The sequence below is a fragment of the Schistocerca cancellata genome, chromosome 1, assembly GCF_023864275.1.
Source record: "Schistocerca cancellata isolate TAMUIC-IGC-003103 chromosome 1, iqSchCanc2.1, whole genome shotgun sequence".
Lineage (NCBI taxonomy): Eukaryota > Metazoa > Arthropoda > Insecta > Orthoptera > Acrididae > Schistocerca > Schistocerca cancellata.
The window spans coordinates 765,822,603-765,846,166 of NC_064626.1; the positions used below are offsets into that span (position 1 = coordinate 765,822,603).

The 23,564-nt window shown below is 42.9% G+C and overlaps 1 non-coding gene across 1 annotated transcript; it reads right to left on the reverse strand.

Moving 5' to 3' along the window:
• Positions 1-22,744: 22,744 nt before the first annotated feature.
• On the reverse strand, positions 22,745-22,818 carry Trnar-ucu (transfer RNA arginine (anticodon UCU)). Its single transcript has one exon. It is a non-coding gene; the product is annotated as a tRNA-Arg (tRNA).
• Between the last annotated feature and the right edge of the window lie 746 nt (positions 22,819-23,564).

Genomic DNA, 23,564 nt, shown 5'->3' on the forward strand with positions numbered 1-23,564 from the left:
AATAAACATGTGACGATCTACTTAGGGGAGCCAATCGGGGGATATTCTATGTATCCATAATGTTACAGCCATATTGCCTGCCCTGTTTGTACTCTTTGGACGCTATACAGCTGAACCCTTGCATTGCTATATTGTGCACCTGTCTATGAAGTGAATCTACCATCCCTTATGGTGGGATAAGCTTGCCACTGCGTTGAAATCACAATTCTGCATGTCAAATCTATCCCCTCATTACGCCTAGGCAAGCATAATTTTTTATGGAAATAGCAGGCTGCTCACTTCCCACACACTTGTGATGGTATGCCGAAACACTAAACACAGCAACTTTACCGTCCAGCAGCATGACATTCCCTACAAGTAGCGTGATTATCATTTATAGATGCATAGCGTCCAAAATATTGTGCTATGAGTTATGGTATGTCCACACTCACACCACCTGAATGTCACTCTGCATGACATACCACAGTTTCCCAGTAGAAAATCCCTCCCGGCACCCCATCATTATCATGTATTTATCGAGGAATAAAGGGCGTAATTACAGTTAAAAAGCCCTTATGTCTCTTATCTGGGTTATGTATGTTCTTGAAGGATGGTTGCCGCTTGATAGAGCAGGATGAACTGATATCCCAAGCTAAGTCACAGATCCCTTCTAGGTCTCTCGAAATACCATCACGTTCTGACAGCAGTGTTCGATTAGCTACAAGGCTAAGAGGTAGATAGCTATCACAATGAGAAGAACAACACACTAACTTAAATCAGTAAAGTCACAACCCTGTGTACTATACGTAAACGGCACAAAGAAATTCAGAAGGATAACAACTACATTTCATCGAAACCTAATGACAGTCTATAAATACCGTACTGTTCAAACTATGTTCTCCTTTATCGTATTCCTATGATTACCATGCTAGAAATGTGCGTAGAAATGTGTGATGGTGTCAGAGTCTTCGTTGATAGCGCAGTCTTTCTCTCTCTCTCTCTCTCTCCTCGTTATTTTCGTAACATCCAACAGAGTAAAACTACAAACTATAAAAATTTCACTAATTTCAGCTGGTAGAGAATTCAATAAGATTTTACGGCAGCCTCTCTCTCTTCCGATAAATTAGAAACAAATACTGTCTGCTTATTGATGTCATCCATATGTGGCGATCCCATTAAACGTACTTGTATTGGTCAACTGGAGCAGGTGGCCAGTGATTGTAGTCACTTCCGCAGAGCTGTGTAAAGTTTTGTCGCCCGTACTCGAGCAAGACCACATCCCAGACCGTCGATCACAATAGCAGGTTCCTGTATGGTTCTTTCATAAGCAGTTTGGTACGTTGTTTTTTGCTGTAACACATTGAAGGAGTGTATGACTACAGCTGTGTACACAGCCATTCAATTTCTTTTTCTTTTCCATGACTTTGGGGTCTGTGCCAGGTACTAAACCAACAATAACATGATTGGATCCATTGATTCTCAAAAAAAGCTGAACATCGCATGGTGTAAACTAAACTGCTCTCATGCCACGCAGAATGACTGAAATAAAATACAGAGCCAGTGTTTCTTATTGAAAAAAATGGGAAACATCCCAATATATGGAAAATGGAAGACGTTGCAGCATTGTGGAGCGTTTATGAACAGCTATTCGAAGGTGATGAGCTCTACATCTAGTCTCATTTTCCACAGTGAAGAGATAGCAGATGCCTGTGTTCCATTTCTGAAGAGACGCATTGTATTGATTCCTCTTATTGGTGCCCCATAGTGCCACCCAGATATGTGACAGCTGTATCGCTGTCTGAGGTGGTTGTCATCCGATCTCCAAATCCTTTGACCCTGCGTCTTTCACTTTTATGACTTACAGTGCATAGCTGACTGTAGGACACGGGGAATTTTGCAGGACTTAAACCACAGATAACCAAGGATAACCATGACCATGGATAGTATGCAGTATCAGTCGTCAATCCAGCTCGTGGAGGAATAGAATGATTTTCATATAGGTTAGAAACGAGGGTTACTATACTTTCGAGTACCTAATATCAACTAGGTTTCCAGGGCACCCAACTATCCACTTCCTGCTGCTTTGCGCTACAACCATGCAAAAAATGCAGATGCATTATCAAATATGTGAGACAAATTACGGGTTTTTGGCAGGGCAAGGTGTCCTTGCAACGCAGTGGATAGTTGGGTGCCTGGAAAAGTAGTCAAAACCACGTAGTCTGAAATATGTAAGCCTCGCTTCTTATCTATATGAGAACCATTTTGCAATGTCATTGACGCAATACAGCGTTTCGTTGACGTGACAATTCATTAAGAGTGGCGGTTTGGACCTTGAGTAAAATGTATTGAAATTATGGAAAACCTGGAAAAAATTCGAAAATTCATGGAAAACACGTAAAATCAATGAAAATACACTGTTTCGATGTGTTACAACAAAAAATTATGTACCAGATTGCTTATGAACCAAAACTGCAAGAACCCTCTCTTGTGACTGACAGTCTGTGGGATGTAGTCCTCCTACGATATGGGCACTTAGCAGAGGTAGCCAATAGCCAGACCGAATGGACATTTATGGCTTAAGGAACGAGCTGCCACTGAGGCTCCTGAACTATTCAGGTGGGGTACTGGGATGCAGCTGAACTCACCCTGCCGCCCTCCAGACAGCGGAATAGTGAAGAAATATTCAGTATGAGTTGGGCACCCTTTGTGATCATGTGTGTTGCGAGTATTCTCCGATTTTTACATGGACTTTTGAGAAGATTAGGTATTGACCACCAATAAATGTTTTTACTGGACTTATTGATAACATCCGAATTCCTACCACTCCAGTCATCCTAGATACCCTTCACAGTTGGGTGTCCCCTCCGGTGGGTTGGGTCTGGCTTCAGATCTAGTGTGATCGCTGAGGTGCGTATCAATGGCGGCAACAGCATTGCACGAACTCTGGCCTGGGGTGCTGCATGTGAACATCAGGACATGATGACATGGCATGTAGGCGTGTTTCAAAGATCTGTGACATCTAACTGTGACAACAACTACCGTGGAACGAACATGGTTTAAGGGTGTGTTGTTTACTGCTTCTCAATACAGTCCAGTGAACTCTGTCTTTCAGGAAAGGTGGGAGTGGTATTCATTGTTACTACTATCCTATCATATGGTAGAGGCCTTCTCCGTCTCCTTCTCATTATTCATCCTGGTGTACCTGAGAGAACCAGCTTAGGAATTATAGAGTACTTTAAAAACCAATAGCCATGTCAAATTCCCAACTGATCAATTTATCATTTGCAATAGTGGTATTACGAGCACACACACCACCCCAATCTCATGGAATGTCTCCTGCAAATTAATTAAGGACATTTTATGCAACTGAGCTGAAAGAAAATTTTCAGCTTCTTCCAATGTAATGGACTTCCTGCCAAACGTCCTACCTGTGTCAGTATCTATCAACAGGATTCAAGGAAAAAATTCGGAAGAGGAAGAGTAGGGTTTGGAAGCCAGGCAGCTGCAGGATCAAATCCCAGAATTCCAGTCCTAACATCCACAGATACGAAGCACAGAAGAACTATCCCATACAGAATTTATAGATGTGATTAACTAGTCAATGAATTTGACTCAGTGGAGGTAGTGCTAATGGACTATTTCCAAGATGTCCACAGCTCATGATTTTGGGGAGGGGTGGGAATTTACCAGATGTCCACTACTTCGTTCAAGAGAAAAGAGCAGTCAGTGTGGTTTTCAGTGACATGCAACAGACGCTCACTGGGCAGGAAGTAGCCACTTGAGAGAGAGGGGAAGGTGGAGAGAGAGAGAGAGCGAGAGAGAGAGAGAGAGAGAAAAAATAGATAGAGATAAAGATGGGATTAACCAGTAATTTCTTAGGTATCAAGATCAAAGAGCTACCACCACCTCGTACTTTATCTGGCAGGAAATAACCAGAAGGATAAGGGGGAGGAGAGGAGGCATTGAAGGGTGAAGGTGTGGGGAGGTTGCTTCTCTCAGTGTCCTCTGCCAGGGGGTAGTGGCTAAGAGAGGGAAAGTTGGAGGGGTTAATTAACTGGTCAATGTAATTAATTAGTCTATTAATTTGATATTAAAAGTGTGCTTGTATCGGCGAGGGTAAGGGGAGAGGGGCTGAGGATTTCCCAGATGGATGGGATAGGTGGAGGGGGAGGGGTGGGTGGTTTCGCAGAAGAACAGATTATCGCCAAGGGGTCATAAATCAACCCCCAGGGGGTTATAAATCAGTTAGCAGAACAACTGTGTTGCCTCTGATTGTATATTTCCCTCTGAATGTATGAAAGCCACACAGACAAAATGCACCTACATCCCATTTTCCTTACTACTTGCCTGACCAGAGCTAAACAGTGAACACTGAAAACTACCGTGAAACTCTGCATAAACTACTACAAGCCATTCAATGTGTGAAATGGAATGCTCAGTGCAAGCCATTCAATGTGTGGAATGGAATGCTCAGTGCAAGTGTAGTGCTGATCCATGACAATGAATGCCCACATACCACTCAGTGTATAACAATTGTTCTGAAGGAGTTCGATTGGAAGCTGTCTGACCACCCACCAAAGAGTCCTTATCTTGCTTACAGCGATTTCAGTCTGTTATTGCAAGTCAAAACTTTTCCTTCCAGTCAAAATACACATACAGTTGTTCCACTACCAAGCTGCAGACTTCTATGGGAACAACAATACAAAAGTTGATCTCACAATGACAACTATTTCAATTGTAATGGTAATTACGTCGAAACTGGGCAACTGCGAATAGGACTCGCGCTGTGAGTATTCTGTACGAACTTAACTACGTATATGGATAGTTCAATCATAGGCTTTGATAAATGAGTTTGGGAGTATCAAAATATGTCACGTAAATGACCTTTTGTTTTCACTGCTTTAAAGCAGAAGCTGAAATTGTTTACAGTACAAAGAGACAGTGGACCTTAGTGTTTGACATAAATTTCAACTTGATACCTCTATTTGTTCCTGAGAAAAAAGAGTCTTAACAGATGAACAGACAGAGAAACGATCAATAAAAGAGAAAAAATATTTTTTATGCGATATAATTACAAATTAAGAATTTTCGTGTTTTTTCTTATACTTGTACTGTGAAACCCTGCTTCTTGTCAAAGTTCATGACTACAGGTCAACAGGAAGGACCCAATATCTTTTGATGAATGAGTTTGTGGACATCTTAACACAAAACTTAAATCGTCATGTCTTTTGATTGCATAGACTTAGAAGCTTAAAGTTTCTACACCACCAAGGGATCGAATACCTTAGCACATGACCTAAATTTAAATTTGATACCTTTATCCATCCCACAGAAAAAAGCGCCTTAACAGATGACAGACTGGTAGATAATGAAGTGATCGTATAACGATTCCATTTCTATGGGATGAGGTCATGAAAATTGCTCGAACTTTGCTGTATCTGTTGGCAGTGAAGTATTTCATGTTACTATTTTTTTTAAAGTGGGTTAACTTAATTTCTGGGTTAACCTCGTAGTTTACAAATTTGGCTGCAAAGGTCTCTCAGCTAGTCACGCATAGTCTACTTATTAACTGAAACTTTAAGGTAAAAGGTAGATACACGTATGTACTTCAGGTCTGTAGTTATTTAGTCATAAGCATTTTGATGTACTACAGATAGAACAGCTCCAGCCGTCCACGGAGACTTCAATCACTAGCAGCTGTTGTATGCGGTTACTCTGCACGCTAATTGATGCGGATAACTACAGAACTGTACAGTGGACATGGGATGGCTTGTGGGACTGCTGGATAAAACTACAGTCCACTAATACTGCCACATTGTTCTTAGTATTTGTGATATATGTTGTTTTTCAGTAACTATAATAAAGCTTTAAGAACACATGGAGAATCGTAAATGTATCAACTTGAAACAAAAAACCCGGGTCCATGAAGGGCTGAGCCGAAAGCTACGAAGTCAAGCGTGTTATAGGACAACTCTGTCAGTGGAATACGAAAACCGACAAATCGAATATGTACTATGTAATAAATTTGATTTATTATTACGTAGCTGCTAACAATAAAGCTTAGAAAACCCTGGTCGACATGTAGGTATTTATCATGAGGTGCGAGGTCAGGCAACACCACTAATGAACTGTGGGTGGCGTGATGAGCACTCTGGCGTTGTTGGTCGTGATGAAAATGATCTGTAACACTGCCGTCTGTATTAATAGGCTGAAGTGCACAGTCGATAAGACATTCGGAATGCATTAGATCCTGTTACTGATGTGTCAGACAAGCAAATGGAAACTGCGGAGAAGTTGGCTGCTAGTATCTGGTTAAATAAACATCGTAGGAGACATCTGATATCTACTGTGTTCCGACACTGTTCCAAAAGATAGCGCAAGCAGGAGAAGTGATGCCACAATACAACAAAAGAGAATGACGATGAACTGTACGAATTTCGTCGCTCTGAAGAGGATCCAATCAGGACTTGATCAGTTGCACATGAAATAGGTGTCGAGTGTTATGCTGTGGGAGAAGTAATGCGAGAACAGCAGTTATGCCTTCCACTAGTCACAGAAGGTGAATGCTGTATCTCCTGAAGACTTGTGTTGAGTCAATGGGTACGGCAGCACTACAGGCAGGGTGTTATCGATACGCCGTCTCACAACGGACGAGCTCGATTTCTCTGTTGATATTGACAATAGGTGCATTCTAACAGTCATTAAGTGTATCTTTGTTGCTAACGGTTGGTCCTCTTAGTTGTGAATTGTTCCACGAAAACACACAGCAACAGTGAAAAAAGAGAAGATTTTCGCTTTATTACCTTGACTGACTAGTATCAATGATTTAAACATCGTACTGATATCATAATTGTGACTAAATTCCTGCAGCCCTCATTGGAAAGTACGAGCAGTTCACACAATTCTGTGATATTCACAACATGCAGTTATTTGCTGTGAACAGAGAGTAGGCATTGTTAAACGACGCAGTGCGAGTTGGCTTGAATGAGCCACTTAGAATTTTGTCCAATCTTAGGCCTAAGTATTTCACTATGAACTAAATTTAAGTTGGTTTTGATCCTACGTTTTCTAATAGTCGTTAAGTATTTTGATAATCAGTGAAATTGTTTATTTTCACCTACTAAGGCGACATTTCTACATTTAGCATCCTTGGTTTCAAATACATGTTATTTTTGTTAAAATTCATGGTAAAACCTTCGACTGTCCTTTATTTCGCACAATTAGCTACTAGTTTCGGTCAAATGACCATTATCAAGCTAAGCCTAAAACGAATAAATCATTGGAGATAATTCATTAGAGATTACACAGATTACAAGGAAATATAAGGTTAAGTAGTGAATCACTAATTGGCATAAGCGGCAGTGAAGTTATACCATAATTTGAACAAAAGTAATTTGCTATTTTCAGCCCACCATATTATGTAAAAAGTTTTTGCAATAACAACTATGTACAATAGTTTTTGTCAAGAAGCGAAGTCCACATCGATAGCTAGTAAAACACTGACACAAGTAATTAGGCCAAACATTCAACGATACAATCAAAGGCAACGCCATGTCAGAAATAAAAATTATACAAGCTATCAATAGCAGTGTCAATCTGCTAAGAGGAACTTTATAATCTCTGGTTCCATGTAAACACTGTACACTAGCGAGACAGATAGTGAAACTACATGTATGCAAACGTAATATATCAAGAAATACCACACTGGCGACGTTTGCAATCTAAAATACATCGTAACCGTCAAAAATAAATCGGCTCAAATCATAGGAAACCATTTACTGACATCAGAACATCAGGTAAAGTCACTCTGGCGAAATTTTGTATGTTGCAAAACATCGTAACTGCCGAAAAATAAGTCCGCTAGGACATATTACTTGTGGTAGAATGTTGCTATATTAACTGATGATAGCATATACTAGCAAGTAAACATCTGCCACAGAATGATGCAACATAACATTTCATGTACAGTGGGAATAACAAAAGGCCAACCTCACACAGTATGCTATGCAAAAAAGTATTATAGCAGTAATACGCATTCGTCTTGAACATACATATAATAGTACGCATTTTTCTTAATACATTAAAAAAGGTGGTAGTAACACACGTTCTTTCACTTGTCCTAATGAATTCTGGCTTGTTATAGAAGTCAATTACAATCTGTTCCCTGACGTCAGCCTTGGCGTTTGCCTGTGTGGCTTGACTGTTTTCGTTGATGTGTTGGCTGGTAGACTTGAAAAGTCTTAAAAATCGCTGTTGGTGATCATGCTTCCCAGACACCACTTCAGGCTGTATTCTACCCGTTATGTTTGGTATTTTTATCTTTCACCATGTGTAAAATTTACTGTTGTATTCATGTGTTCTTATTTCCTTAACTAAACAATCTTAAAACCTGTTTATTAGGATATTTGGATAAAACTTGAAAGTGTCTTGAAAGAGAAACCAGATTCTGTTGCCTGCCTTGTAAGTTTTAATTGTTCTGTTTGTGGATGTCCATCTTATTGCATGAACGAGGGACTTCAGCCGATGACATGTATGACAAAAAATACCATCATAACTGTTTCTTGAGAATGTCTGTATTCTATCACACGACTAGTTTCGGCGGCACATGGCCTCCATTTTCAGGCTCCACCACTACCAAAAGAGTATTTGATTTCTCTGGAGTATTTACTGTGGGATCCTTGTTAGTAATACATGTGGGCTGTATTTCATCAGGATTCTACACTCCAATGCATTGGAGACAACACAGTGTTGAGTATACATTCTCGATGAAACCTAGCCTACGTATGCCAGTAACAAGGGTCCCACACTAAATGCGCCAAGGGAATGAAATACTCTTCTGGCAGTGGTGGAACCTGACGATGGTGGAAATGCGCCGCCGAAACTAGTGGTGTGATAGAATAAAGACGTTCTCAAGATACAGCTATGGTGGTAGTTTTTCTCATTTAATGGTTCTGTTTTATATTCTTTCTAATGAAACAGTGATTCCCTCGTTAAAACTGCTTTAATTCACTATAATTATCTGGTGCTCTATTTGCATTTGTAGCAATAATAATAATTTTGTGGTCCATAAATTTAAAGATGTTTTAAACGAACAATGCCACATTGGTAGCAGAGCTCGGTTTCGTCGTTTCCTTTGTAGGTCATCCGGTCGACTGAGCATTATTCGTTTCTATATTTGTTATTTTAGGTTTTGGTTAATTCTGTCCTTGGTTCAGAGAGAACCGGTTGTTGATGTTTGAGGTTTTTTTCTGACTGACTTGGAACCATGCCAGGTGACCAGGCTAGGTGTACTGGGCAAGGTTCACTCAGATGGCCAGTTTGAAGATGGTGATGTGCTGGATTTGTGTTCGCCGCTTCTTGGCGTCTTCGCTCTCCCAGTGTAAATTGTATTCGAGTGTATAGGGCAGGTAAGTGCTCCGCTGGAATACTGGGTAGGCTAGGCGAGGTGAGTTTAATGGAGAATCCATTTATTTATTTATTATTTATCGTAATACAGACACATAAGAAACAAACAGACAAATCACTAATATGACAAACGTTAATAATTGCAAACCAACATTACTAATGTAACAAAGTTTACGGATTACAAACAAACATCAAGTCTATTAATATAATATATTGACTCTGGAGTTGCTAGCAGGCAGTCGTCGGGGTTCCCATTATAGGCTCTTCTGGAACACTCCTCAACAATGTGGCTGATGGTCTGACTTTCTCCGCAGTCACACTTAGGGGATGGTATTTTACCCCATTTATACAGGGAGTAAGCACATCTGCCATGACGAGTTCTAATCCTGTTTAGAGTGAACCACGTTTTGCGTGGTAGGTCAAAACCAGGTGGCTTTTGTGTGATGCAAGGCATGTTATGATTTTGCCATGCGCTCCATTTTTCAGACCGTGCGTTTGTGATACTGAAACCTTCTTGTACACAGTTCCTTGCTGTTCTTGTTGGCGGGTTCCTAGATCGAAGCCTATTAGTGTTTGCAGCCTCAATGTCTTGGTGGATTGGCAGGCTTCGATTTCCCATGATGTTTTTGTATTCACGTACAAGGGCGTCAGTATGTCGCAGGTGTGGCGGCGGAATGTGGCTCAATATTGGGAGCCATTGCGTTGGAGTGGGTTTAATTACTCCAGAAATCATCCTTAGAGTGTTGTGCAACTGGACATCCACCTTTTTTACATGTGGGCTGTTTAGCCAAATCGGAGCACTGTATTCGGCAGCCGAGAATACAACTGCTAAAGCAGAGGTGCGGAGAGTGGAGGCCGCTGCTCCCAAGGTAGTACCACAGAGCTTTTGAATAATGTTGTTTCTTGTCTTTAATTTTTCGGCAGTCTTTGTTAGGTGCTCTTTAAAAGATAGTGTTCTGTCCAGCGTCATGCCCAAGTACTTCGGAGTTTTATTATGCCTGAGAACGATGTTTTCAAATCGAATGTTGAGTTCCTTTCCAGCGAGTTTGTTGTTGAGATGGAAGCAACTAACCTCTGTTTTGGAAGCATTTGGTTGAAGTCTCCACTTACGGAAATATTCACCCATTATCTTCAGGTCTTTGGTTAGGATATCCTCAGATGCTTCAATTGTGCTGCATCTTGTAGCGAGGGCCCAATCGTCAGCATACCCGAACTTTCTTGATTGTGTTTCCGGCAGGTCTGCAATATAGAGGCTAAACAGCAGTGGCGCAAGCACTGATCCTTGTGGTGAGGCATTCTTTAGTTTTTTGATGGAGCTGTAGTCAGTGTCCATAGTTATTTGGAACACCCTATCGTTGAGCATGCTGTCTATTAAGCGTGCTATAGATTTCAAAGGAATTACTCGAAGAATTTTGTACATGATGCCTTCTCTCCACACAGTGTCGTAAGCTGCTGAGAGGTCAATAAAGGCGACTGATGTTTTCAATTTTCTCTGGAATCCCGCCTCAATGTAAGTAGTGAGTGACAATACCTGGTCAGTACAACTTCTCCCTGGCCGAAAGCCTGCCTGTTCAACTGGGATCGCCCTGAACAGTTCTGGGCTAATTCTGTTATATATAAGCCTCTCTAGTAATTTGTAAATTACAGACAGCAGGGCAATTGGTCTGTAGCTTTTTGGGTTGTCAGCTGGCTTCCCAAGCTTCAGAATAGCTATTACCTTAGATCGTTTGAGTTCTTGTGGGATATTGCCAGTTTGCATTATGTTTGTGAAAAATTGAGCCAGCCATACTTTTGTATACTTGCCACAGTTTATTATGAATTCAGGGTGAACGTTGTCGAAACCTGGTGCCTTTGTTGGTTTGATATCTTTCAGAGCTTTTTCTATGTCTTCGCTAGAGAAAGGGCGAGAGTGTTCAGTTTCTGTGGCTTCATGTTTTAAGATTTTCAGTTCTCGCTTCACTTGGATTGTATGAGTTTTATCCTTTGGTGTCCTAGACCTGTTAACTAGATGTGCAGCTATGGCATTTGGTCTTACAGCTGCTTTTTGTCGTAGTGCTAATGGGCTGCTACCTAGTTTTCTCAGCAGTGACCATGCTTGCCTGCTAGATGTTTGGAAATTGAGGCTTTCTACAGTTTCCATCCACTTTTGTCTTCTGGCAGCATCCAATCTGTGAAGCAGTTCATCCGCTATTTCCTGATCTCCGGATTCAAGGAAGCTCTGGTATAGTTCATCGCTCGTTTGGGACCATCCAGGGTTGTACTCTTTGCGGTACCCTCTTGGTATGTGCTTCTTGGCCGTGCTTATCACGGCACCAACAAATCTTTGGTAATTTTTGCTAATAGGTGGTATCCATCCCAAACATTTGTCCAGATCTGTGGAGAACCCAGTCCAATTGGCTTTTTTAAAATTCCATCGTGGGCGAGGAATAGAGGTAATTACGGGAATTTGAGTTCCTACCTCTATTATGATTGGGCGTTGTTGACTGTGCGGAAAGTCGGACAGAACTCTACGCGAGGCCATGAGAGGTTGGTCTCTGTTGTTGGACGAGACGAAACACAGGTCAGGGCTGTATTCCTGTCTCCTGGCAGCTGATCTAAACGTAAATCGATCCTTAGCATCGAATACATGGTATAAGTATTCGTCTTCTGCCCATTTTGCTAGTGCTTCTCCATTTGCATCATTGTCTTTATACTTCCACTGTTCATGATGACTATTGAAATCCCCAACTTATGTAGCAGGATGTGGATGAGTTTGAAGAACGTGGGCTGGCCAAAGTGTAGCAGGTGGCTTATAAATACTGGAGACGGTAATGCTTCCGATTTTTGTGACAACGTTATGAATGTCTTCGTTGGTGGATGTAGAAATTAGGAAAGCGTTTTCAGTATCTTGTTTGACATACGTGGCTACTCCATAAGACCTATGATAGGTCGCTCCCAACAGTTCATAGCCTGGTATTTTGCCCCTTTTATTTAGTTGTTGCACTGTATCACAATGAGTTTCCTGTATAGCAACCAAGTCAATGTTGTCATTTTTTAATAGCTTTGATAGAAACTGGCACTTAGCGTAGCTTATGCCTTCTATGTTTATGTGACAAATTCGAACCACGGGTCCGAGTTTCCTGGTCAGAGGGACCTGAGAAGGGCCGTTTGGTCTGTCTGGTGACATAACTCTTACTGAAAGTGTCTTATAGTCAGGAGATCCTCAGAGTATCTGACTGCCAGTATGTGCTAGTTCATTTAGCGTTACCCAGGGTGCACGTGTAGTGTTACACTACGGACGCGAACTAGCTTTACAACCCGGAGAATCCATTGAAAGTCACCGTCGTGCACTGTGATATTTCTTTCTTGGGGCAACTGGTTTCAGCTGGTGGGGTCCTTGTGGACCAATTACAACCTCAGCCGATATACAGTTCCCAGTCTCCAGAAACCAAGTAAGGGATAGCCCAATTGGTGGGCCGATAATTTTTTTCTTAAGTACTTTCCAAACTTTGCCCAGCTGTCGGCCCCTCGGAAGGGCATGGAGTTCAAGTGGAGGGAAACCCACCACGTGGCTTTCGACGGCTTGAAGGACGCACAGAGTAATGCTCCTTTGCTGACTGTGCCTTATTTTGACCTCTCATTATTGCACAAAATGATGCCCCCAACTCTGGAGTAGCAGAAGTGCTACTCAAGGAGCAAAACTGAGAGAGACTATTACTGCTTATGCTTCCTGTTCCCTGACACAGACCAAAATTAAATATTCCACTTACGAGTTGGAGGAATTCGTGGTCCTATTCGTGGTCGAAAAGAATCGAGACGTGGAACCTGAAACTGACAACCAGGCCCTTACCTTGTTCTACCTCGTCCACGTAAGACAGGCCTAAGTAAGGCAGTGCACCTACTGCCTCTCAAATTCTCAATGAGGCATATTAGGGGCACGTTCAAGGGGTTCCGTTCAACACTCTGATGAGCTGGAAATCATGGGGGCTATTCTTGCTAAGGTGCTGGCTTTGTTTACCAACTTCAAGGAGAAACACGAGGCAAATCCTGAGTTGTGTGCTCTTAGGCGGCGAGTTATGTCTGTCGAGGAGAGGTGCCAGGGTATCAGACAAAAAGAGGATCATGCGTTTCGGGTGGGGATCCATTGAATGTTTGGCCTCGATACCGGCAGTCTTTAAGTATTATAATGAGTCCCTTTTAGGACGACACCTTGGTATGTACAAGACCATACAGATGGATAGAGATGTCATAACTTGACCCCCTCTGTACAGAGCTATTAAGCAGCTAGTCGGCTAACACCCAGTGTATACTTTAACGAAACCCAGTTCAGCTAACCGAAATGGGTTGCTGCAGTCCTCGTGAGTAGAACGGCCCGTGGAAAGAATTTTCTTTGATTATGTGGATCCGTTACCCCATGTCGAGGCCCTTACAGATACATTTTGTGTGCCAGTCAAACATCTAAGTGGAATATTTTCGCTATTTCGTCCGACGATGTGCTGGTCAGTGACAAGATTCCCGCCTGTGTTTCTCGGAAATTTCGGCGTTTTTGCTTTCGACATGGTATCAGTCGGGTGACAATTACTCCATATTACCCTCAGCCCTCTTTTGCTGAAAGGTTTAACCGATTGAAGGCAGCGTTGATTGCCTTCCATGCCGAGGGCTCATACCAAATGGGATCCTTCCTTGCCGCGGTTGAATTTTGCATTCAACTTGGCAAGGCATGAGGTCCAACAGGCCACCCCTGCTTCCTTGCCTTTCGCCCACACAGTTAACTCTTAGCTTGCTAACCTGTGGGACATTCCGGATTTACTTTCACATAAAACAATTCCTGATGTTCTTCGAGATAATTGACAAAGGGCAAAGAGGAACATTGAAAGAGCCCACAAGAGAGAGACGGAGCGGTATAATTGCGGGCCCGAACCTGCGAAGTTAAAGGAAGGCGATACTGCTTTTGTTAAAAAATTTGGGGAGTGGAAGCAGGAAGATGCGATTTCGGAAAATCAGCACCATCCTTCATCAGCCCTTGGCGCATCTTAGGAGTGCCCACCCCTCGTCACCTTGCACGTCCAGAATGAAGAGACGGTGCAAGTCCAGGACACGCCAAGGAGGAAGTTCCTGCAGCGGGGTCAAAGCTTTGTTGCTCCTGGACTTATAAGACTGGGTGAGTGCCATAATTATCCTCGTGGATCAGTGGTTTTCTTCAGATCCGGGTAGTGAAGTATTTAACACGGTTCTTGGAATTTCATTCGGCAGCTTGTCCGTTTGCGCTGTTGTGGAGCGTCACTTTCTTCTTTATTTCGACACATGCCTGTATCGCTTATTTAGTGTCGTTTGGTATATTCATGTCGATGTAGCAACGCTATGCTCAGTCTCTCTCTTGGATGTAATTTGTTTTCGCTTTGGGCTTCTATAGCCAAGCGTTTATGTTTTACTGTGTTCACTTGTTGACTGGGCTTTATATGCTATCAAGGTCGGACTAGTGAGCCGGGTGTTAATTTCTTTTAAGCGTGTTTGGTTGCGTTAAAATCAAAAGTCGAGATCGCGATAATATTTGTTTATTTACTGGTTTCGGCTTATGTTACTCCCATTTCCAGGATTTTTGGCCCCTATAGCTCGTGACACCACGATCGTACACTGTCTGTTAAAGGGGGCGAAAAATTGTGAAGATTAACATAAGCCGTTAAACAAATATTACTGCGGTCTTGACTGTGATTTTAACCTAAATGTAGTCCCAGGTCGCTGCACTCCATGGACAGTGTTGTCTTAACACATGTTTGGTTATTTGACCCACTTTTTGGTATTTCATGTTTGAATTTGTTAAAAGTTGCAACTTCTTTCGAGGCACCTCTTTTGTTTAATTATTTTAAAATGGTTGCTGTAATACGCGTTTTCTCATTTGTCTTAAAGACTTTTGGTGTGTTATAGAAGTCATTTATAATATGGTCCCTCGGTGCGCCTGCACGGCGTGGGCGGACGTTGTGCGTGCTTGTTTTGGTTGACGTGTCGGCTGGGAGCCTTGAACAATCTTAGGACACGCTGTTGGCGATCATGTCTTACAGACATCGCTTCTGACTTTATTCTGCTCGTCATGTTTGGTATTTTATCTTTTACCATTTGTAAAGTTCACTACGCGTGTGTCTTTATTTCCTTAACTAAACTATCTTAAACTTGTTTATTAGAATATTTGGATAAAAGTTAAACGAGTCTAGAAAGAGCACCCAAACTGTGTTACCTACTTTGTAAGTTTCAATGTTCATTGTAATGAAACAGTAATTTCCTTGTTAATATCCAATAATTATCGGGTGCTTAATTTGTATTTGTAATAATAATATTTTTGTAGTGCCATAAAATTAAAAAATGTTTGAAACGAACAGTGAAGAATTACCCCACGCGCTACGTGCTCCGCGTCCTGCCTTCCCCCCCTCCCCGTCCCGCGCCAATGGTCCAGCCATTGCCAATGTATTAAGCCGCGCACACGCAGTGGTATCGTAGTGCCATGCTAGAGTAACATGTGCTGTAGTAGTATTGCATTCCTTTTAACTCTGTTATATAGGATCTGAATCTGTATCGAATAGTTTACAATATAAACATTATTGCACTAAGTAAGTCAATATTTCATACTGAATTCAATGGCGTATCATAAGCACGCATTGGTAATTGTTGGCAGACCCATATTTAGTGGAATTTTTTCGCTTCTGTTTCGATATTCTTGTCCGTTTTCGTTTTTAATTATGATACACAATGTATAGGCTTACAGGGTCATAGAAAATGCCGATTTCAGACTTCTACGGGTTGTGGAGGGGTCGTAGTAGATGAATTTTTGATAAGGAACTCATGTCCAGTAATGTGCCATTTGGATGTAAAATCATTTTGAGGACCGAATCACATCCAAATCTCCCTCCTCACGTATGCACACATCTAGGACAATGAGCTCTGACGTGTATGCTGTAGGAGCACATGGCATGGACAGTGTTTCGAGTACTCAGAGTGTCTTCTGTGTGACGAAGGACGTCCTCTTCAAAGTTGAGAGTGCAGAGCGTCCCTAGAGCACCACACACAACATGGCAGTTTCTCTCAGTCATTAAAGTTGGCCGAAAATTTAGATGATGTCATGATTGCAACAGGGACCGTCGATGGCTTTCTCTTCTCAGCTTGTGTGCGTATTGTGAAGCTGGAGATTTTGTAATTAGGCTGTTTAGGTTTTATATTGGTAACGACACATAGTGCTCTGTATGAAAATCACTGGCTGTGCTGTGTGTGTAGTCTGTGGCTGGTTGACATTGTTGGAATAGTCGCTATTGTAGTGTTGGCCAGTTGGATGTGAACAGCGCGCAGCGTTGCGCAGTTGGAGGTGAGCCGCCAGCAGTGGTGGATGTGGGGAGTGAGATGGCGGAGTTTTGAGAGCGGATGATCTGGACGTGTGTCCATCAGAGAGAGTAAATTTGTAAGACTGGATGTCATGGACTCATATATATATTATGACTTTTGAACACTATTAAGGTAAATACATTGTTTGTTCTCTATCAAAATCTTTCATTTGCTAACTATGTCTATCAGTAGTTAGTGCCTACAGTAGTTAGAATCCTTTATTTAGCTGGCAGTAGTGGCGCTCGCTGTATTGCAGTAGTTCGAGTAACGAAGATTTTTGTGCGGTAAGTCATTCATGAAAGGTTCAAATGGCTCTGAGCACTATGGGACTCAACTGCTGAGGTCATAAGTCCCCTAGAACTTAGAACTACTTAAACCTAACTAACCTAAGGACAACACACACATCCATGCCCGTGGCAGGATTCGAACCTGCGACCGTAGCGGTCGCGCGGTTCCAGACTGTAGCGCCAGAACCGCTCGGCCACCAGCGGCCGGCATTCATGAAAGGTATAGGTTATTGTTAGTCAGGGCCATTCTTTTGTAGGGATTATTGAAAGTCAGATTGCCTTGCGCTAAAAATATTGTGTGTCACTTTTGGGGTTGATCAGAATAAGTAAAGAGAGTAATGTCTGAGTACGTTCAGTTTTATTCAGCTGCTTGAAAATCAAATAACGTAGGGGGTTTATCAGCACAGTAATTCATTAATTTTTCTAAGGGGATGTTTCAATTTGAAAGTGGTACGATCTTCACACTGATTTTACATCAAACCTCTAGAAGCCTGTAATAGGAATTTTAAATCACCCTGTTACAGGTGTAGACCTGTAAAGTGGCTTCTGGAGCAGGAAGATGTAAATTAGAAGGTTATGTTGTTTAGCAGACGCATGCGGTGGGTGATCGCAGTAAGATTTTATGGAATCGCTGTGGGGAGAGAAACTAGTAAGAAACATGAGTACGTGCGGCAACTGGAGCAGGACACTTAGTCACAGTGGCTTCAGGGCTCGATGAAAAGGCCCTTGTCACATCCTCAGCGGCGCAGTGTATTTCAGTGATTTGATTCAGGGATTATTAATAACGGCGGGGGAGTGGCTGCGCTGATGGACTTCTGAATGGAGGGATTAGGAGTGACACATTTCTGCGGGGGTGGCGCAGCACGCTACACTACTGCCCCGCGCGGCGTGTATAATAAACAGGCGCGCGTCGCGCTAAGTCCGCCTGATGGACGGCCTTATCTGGCGGCGGCGGGGGCAGGCGGTCGCGCCGGGGGCAGTGGCTGGGGGCGGCGGCTGGGGCCGGCTCGCTTTATTGGCCATTTAGATTAGGCGGCCCGCGTGTGCGCGCGCACTCCTAGAGGACGCGGGACGCGGCTATCGCTTTACGACTTGCAACCGGGCCGCACTCCAATGGAAATTACGTAGCGCTGTCGCGCAGGCGGCGCGTGTGTGTTCTGTCATAGTCGCCGGCGACCAGTGGCTTCCCCAGCAACACGTGGACAATTTAGGGAGCACCACCGCTTTCACTGGCTGCCACATGTGCAGCAGGCCGTTACGTGCTAAGTAATTAACAGTGGATGAAAGCATCTTCTCGATTAGCTCAGCGCCGGAGAGCATTGGCGAGAAACTCAGACAGTCCTCATCGATCCCAGGACGCCACAGTAAGCGGCACTCGATCTGATGCTACATTTATTTTATTTCCAGGAATTGTTCGTTGAGCTTCAGCACAAAAGAATAGCAAAGGTGATTGACGTCCCTCATGGTCCATCAATTTCTCCTAATGGTAGCACTGATTTCGCTTCACCTAATGCTGCTACTGAAAGTGGATAAGCGGGTTTGACTGTTGCTATCGTGCTTGTTGATTCAGATTTCCATTCTTTGGGTGCTAATTTGGAGAATTTACCCCATACAGGAATTTTGTGTTAGCAGTATCCTGCAAAGAGCCTAAGTGCACACGGACCTGACATATGTGTAAGCATTCGGAAGATGATTCCCCATCAATATGTATTGCAGTCGTGATACTGACGTGAGCCAATGGCCAATGGCCCTGCCGCAGTGGTAACAGCGGTTCTCATAAGATCACCGAAGTTAAGTACTGTCGGCCTTAGCTATCTCTTACATGGGTAAGCGTCTGCATGTGCCAAGTGCTGTTGTCAAACGGGGTCCACACAGTCCTTATGAGGCCAATTGAGAAGCTACATCGTTGAGAAGTAGCGGCTCCGGTCGCGAAAGCTACAAATGGCCGGGATAGTGGTGTGCTGACCACGTGCCCCCTCCGTATGAGTATCCAGTGACGCTTATCGGCTGAGGATGACACGGCGGTCGGTCGGTATCGCTGGGCCTTCCAAGGCATGAGCGGACGCAGCTTAGTTTAGGTACTGAGATTAAATCTGTGTGATAACAAGACATTTCATATACAAACTGTATTTCTCTAACAATTACAGCGACATTCTTAACATAATGTCCGCAGCTCGTGGTCGTGCGGTAGCGTTCTCGCTTCCCGCGCCCGGGTTCCCGGGTTCGATTCCCGGCGGGGTCAGGGATTTTCTCTGCCTCGTGATGACTGGGTGTTGTGTGATGTGCTTAGGTTAGTTAGGTTTAAGTACTTCTAAGTTCTAGGGGACTGATGACCACAGATGATAACTCCCATAGTGCTCAGAGCCAGTTTTAAACTTAACATATTTGACATCCTCTGTTGGTTACATACCTTTTCTTGACTTCTCTGTGTATTACAGCCTTCAGTTAGACACACCCTTGTTGCTGTAGCATGATTTTTAGTGTCATCTACGGACATTCATGAGATCATCTCCTTTTAGTAGTGCAGAAAAGAAAAGTCATCGGGAAACAAGTTGCACTGAAAGACATAATTGTGATTGTGATGAAGATGAACTGGAGATTTTGTTGTTGTCTTCAGTCCAGAGACTGGTTTGATGCGGCTCTCCATGCTACTCTATCCTGTGCAAGCTTTTTCATCTCCCAGTACCTACGACAACCTACATCCTTCTGAATCTGCTTAGTGTATTCATCTCTTGGTCTCCCTTTACGATTTTTACCCTCCACGCTGCCCTCCAATACTAAATTGGTGATCCCTTGATGCCTCAGAACATGTCCTATCAACCGATCCCATCTTCTAGTCAAGCTGTGCCACAAATTTCTCATCTCCCCAATTCTGTTCAGTATCTCCACATTAGTTATGTGATCTACCCATGTAATCTTCAGCATTTTTCTGTAGCACCACGTTTCAAAAGCTTCTATTCTCTTCTCGTCTTAACTATTTCACTTCCATACAAGGCTATACTCCATATAAATACTTTCAGAAACTAATTCCTCACATTTAAGTCAATACTTGATGTTAACACATTTTTCTTCTTCAGAAACGCTTTCCTTGCCATTACCAGTCTACATTTTACATCCTCTCTACTTCGAACATCATCATTTACTTTGCTCCCCAAATAGCAAAACTCGTCTACTACTTTAAGTGTCTCATTCCCTAATCTAATTCCCTCAGCATCACCTGATTTAATTCGGCTGCATTCCATTATCCTCGTTTTGCTTTTGTTGATGTTCATCTTATATCCTCCTTTCAAGTCACTGCCCATTCCCCTCAACTGCTCTTCCAGGTCTTTTGCTGTCTCTGACAGATTTACAATGTCATCGGCAAACCTCAAAGTTTTTATTTCTTCTCCATGGATTTTAATTCCTACTCCGAATTTTTCTTTTGTTTCCTTTATTGCTCGCTCTATATACAGAATGAATAACGTCGGAGATAGGATACAACCCTGCCTCACTCCCTTCCCAACCATTGCTTCCATTTCATACCCGTAGACTGTTATAACTGATATCTGGTTTCTGTACAAATTGTAAATAGCCTTTCGCTCCATGTATTTGACCCCTGCCATCTTCAGAACTTGAAAGAGAGTATTGCAGCTTTCTCTAAGTCTACAAATCCTAGCAACGTAAGTTTGCCTTTCCTTAATCTATCTTCTAATATAAGTAATATGGTCAGTATTGCCTCATGTGTTCCCACATTTCTATGGAATCCAAACTGGTCTTCCCCGAGGTCGGCTTCTACCAGTTTTTCCATTTGTCTGCAAAGAATTCTTGTCGGTATTTTGCAGCCGTGACTTATTAAACTGATAGTTCGGTATTTTCACATCTTTCTTTGGGACTGGAATTATTAAACTGATAGTTCGGTAATTTTCATATCTTTCTTTGGGATTGGAATTATTATATTCTTCTTGAAGTATGAGGAGATATGCTGGACATATGCGTGGACCACGGATCAAAGAAGTAGTTAGTTGGATTCCAAGAGCGATAAACTGTGATATTTTCTATATTAACTTTTTTACTTGTTTCTCAGGAACTGTTAAATTTTGTGAGACGGATATGCTTTATGATGGAATAAGTTACTATACTAACACATCATATACATTGTTTACAATTTGATGATTTGGGAGAGCCGCGACAACCTTCATAAAACTCTCTGATCGACTTAATCACGAGGCTTCTCATATCCTACATCGGAAACGTGATTTACCTACTATAAAGAGAAGCTTTCCACCAGCGATGCTTGCAGTTGATCCTCATATACCACGCAGGAAAAGCGAATTAGCTAGTAAAGAAAAGATTTCCTTGTGCAATGCTTCCATTCTGTTCAAGTACTTCTACAGAAGGACAAGATGAACAAAAAAACAGTTTTCTCTCGGACACGCTGCGGTAGCTCCACAGCATTTCTGAAGTAGAGACGACATCGCTGGATGGACACGTTCGTCGAGTGGGTCGAGACAGATAGGCGCGTGGCGCAGATTAAAATCTTTAAGTGGCACCAGGGACGCCCCACGCTTCGGTTCGAGGAGAACTTTGAAGTAAGTCCAGCCAATTTAGAGAACCACGCTATCGTGACACCTGAATGACGCCGCTGCCTGTATATGCTACAGGACGGGTTCAAACGGATGTAACTTCGCACCTCTGCTGAAACCGCCAAGACATACGTTTCACCAACAAAAATCTGGCGAGAAATGTCGTGATGGCATTGGACTACATACGGGACTATTCTAACAATAATTAGGCCAAATCGCAGTGCATTTCGTTACAGGTTCATACAGTAAGCATGAAAGCGTCACGGAGATGATCAACCTACTCCAGTCCAGAGGCTGCAAGAAAGGCGTTAGCCATCTCGATGTGGATTACTGTTAAGTGTCGAAGATCGTACGTTCCTAGAAGAGTCAAGTTGCTTCCTCCTACACATATCTCGCTTAAAGACCGTGAAAACAAAATTAGAGAGAATAGGGCCTACAGGGAGGCTTACCAGCAATCTTTCTTCCCGCGACCCGTTCGCGACTGGAACAAGAAAGGGGAGAAGTAATAGGGCTACACAAAGTACCATCCGCCAGCCATCGCAAGGCAGCTTTCGGAATAGCAGATGCAGATAAATCACTGGGAGATGCGGCAATCTTGTATTGCCACGTGTCTCCGAACACTCAGTGCAGTTCGTTCCAACAAGTCACTTTTGTAGCTAACAACTTGTCGGCCCAAATTTGATGACATCAAGAAGCTTAAACGCAGAGAAAGAGTCCAACTGAAAGAACTAGCAATTCGATCCCAGTCGTCCTAAAGAACGGCGCTCAGTTCTCGCCTGATTTTCAATGGACGCTATATGATTAGCAAGGATACTTTGGATCACGTCACAGATTCTCGAACGAGGTCAGTTCGGGGCTTTGAGCACGCCAGTCCACTCGAACCCCAATGTAATGGTGTTAGCATTGTTCCCGAGTGCAACATGTTCTACACTCTGAGAAGCATATTGCTGTGTAAAAAGTTTTCATATAGTGTATAGCAGTATTAATTATTGTACACTAAAACTAATGGTAAGAGGACTAAACAAGGGAAACAGGCCCAGTCCATCACAGCTCCACTGAACTTCACTCTCGGAACAAAACACTCAATTAGAATTATGTATTAATACGTTCATCTGCTGACGGGTGTTGATATCTCAACGGGGAAAGGTGAAAATGGAAAATGTGCTCCCTGACCGGGACTCGAACCCGGGATCTCCTGCTTAGATGGCAGACGCTCTGTCCATCTGAGCCACCGAGGACGGAGAGGATAGTGCGACAACAGGAACTATCTCGCGTACGCCTCCCGCGAGACCCACATTCTCACCTGATATGTACACACACTACATTCGTAGTGTCCCTACCCAACACACTCATTATTCGTGGAAGACATTCTTACCAAGTCCCGTAAGAGTTCGGGTAATATGTGAGCATCCGCACAGAAGAAGAAGGTCAAGGCCGGTATTGCCAGAACTATATACTTATACGGACAAGGTGTCTGTTACTTCGGACATGTCCGAAAGAACAGACACCGTATCCATATAAACAAAACACTCAAGCAGACACTGTTCACCAGACTCTTCCCTGTCCACACACTACCACCCGACTGGTAGTTATTCAACACTGACTTCTTTCAAAATTCACAGTGTCCGTCGACCGTGACTTCATGAGTTGTCTTCTCAATGAACGCACTGTATTTATTGCCAAGCTCCATGCAATTCTGAATGCACTGGAGCCTATAAGGCGTCGCCATAGTGGAAAGATGCTCCTTAGTGCCCTCCTGGCATTGCAGCGAATGTATCCAGAGTAGGAAACGACGCAAGATACATTGGATACCCTTTCCCTTCCTTTTTCAACGAGAAGAGAAAGATGTAGCCTTCTGCTGGGCACAATGGCATGTGGGAATCTGCGGGAACGAGCGAGCAGACCAAAAAACTAAGAACCTCTGTGCTACCTCTTGTAGGCTGTTATTTCGCTACTGGCAAGGAACCCCTTGAGATCGATGTCG